General features: G+C 32.0%; 1 long non-coding RNA gene across 1 annotated transcript; it reads right to left on the bottom strand.

The window, feature by feature from the left end:
- Nucleotides 1-371: 371 nt before the first annotated feature.
- On the bottom strand, nucleotides 372-1,090 carry LOC142179407 (uncharacterized). The gene is made up of 2 exons (XR_012707427.1): nucleotides 860-1,090; nucleotides 372-574 (listed from the first exon to the last, which is right to left on the bottom strand). It is a non-coding gene; the product is annotated as an uncharacterized LOC142179407 (long non-coding RNA).
- Between the last annotated feature and the right edge of the window lie 336 nt (nucleotides 1,091-1,426).

The raw sequence follows: 1,426 nt of genomic DNA, 5'->3' as shown, positions 1-1,426 counted from the left end.
AATGCAGAAGTCCTTCATATATTCCCAAGATAATAAGCTGAATGGCACTGTATCTTGAAGAAAAATTCACGTTTCCTAAGAACCATTCAAATATGCTTAAGACACTTTTCTCTTTTTATTATTATTATTATTATTATTATTATTGATTAACAACATATTTTACCACAAAATTTTATATGCCTGATGATCCATACCCTTGTAAAAAGACTTGATTTTTCCATTTTGATCTGTATAAACATAGTTATAGATATGACTGTGCCTGTAGCAATAAAAAAAGTACTCCTTGTTTGAACCATACTTGATTTAGCAATTTTACAGCACGTCAAATGACTTTCATAGAGCTTAGATCAGTAAGCATTCTGTGAGGATTCATTTCCACTAAACATTCTTATAAGAAAATAAATCTCATAAATGAGTTCGAACATGTTTCAATAGAGGAAGAATCTTCAATTATATGATAAACTTATAGCAGCTCGCGCCCAGCAGGAAACTATTTCGCTCAGTAAGAAATTTTGAACAACAATTTCACAATCAAATCCATAGGAAGCCAACCAAACTTGCTTAGCATTCATATCTGGATAAGAAGTAATAATAATATGCATCATTATATTAGCAAAACATGCATTAGTACATTAACATATGCACTATTCGATTATTTGCAACTAGCTTATGGACTGCTTATAGGCTTTCTATGAAATAGTCAGGACAAAAACAAAACAAAATTCCCTTTAATCCTTCTCTATATAGTCCATATTTTTTTTCCCAAGCATCGACCAACACCAAACAAACAAAAAGAAACTAGCATCTAGCGACTTCAAAATATACTTTAAACCAGAGAAGGAGTACAAAAAGATGTTACCTCTCCCACACTTAAGATCTTACATTGTCCCAAATGTAAGATTCAAGTTGGAGGATAGCCGGTACACTACTCGTCATCCGAATTTTCATTATAGTTACTATCTCCACCAACCATTTGGTAAAGATTCCTCGATTCTTCCATCTCACTGTTAGAGCCTTCTCCGATTACCATCCCCCGAAACAACTCAAAATCCATGTCAACATTCCCATCAACTGGATAACCTGGATTATCAAATTCAAGTTCAGCTGCATAGTGTCCATAAAATGTGGTTGTGGTTGTGGTTGTACTTCGGCTGCACCTTCTCCTTGAAAGAAGTGATTTACTTGTGGCTGAAAATTATCTTATCCTGCAGGGAAAGAATGATACTTACGATAAATATTTTTTTATTATATGGTAAAGATCTTTTATAATTTTTTTAGGCTTTATTTTATGTATCTAGATATATATAAGGAAGAATATTATTTATTACTATTTATAAATATAGTTTTACTATTTATGGTTTACACATACATACGTTTATATATACTAAAGCTCGTATACCTCCGTAAAACACACAAAGACATAAAC

The sequence above is a fragment of the Nicotiana tabacum genome, chromosome 3 (genome assembly GCF_000715075.1).
Source record: "Nicotiana tabacum cultivar K326 chromosome 3, ASM71507v2, whole genome shotgun sequence".
Classification (NCBI taxonomy): domain Eukaryota; kingdom Viridiplantae; phylum Streptophyta; class Magnoliopsida; order Solanales; family Solanaceae; genus Nicotiana; species Nicotiana tabacum.
Note: the sequence above shows the minus strand (reverse complement) of the source record. Positions and strands in the feature narration are given on the sequence as shown.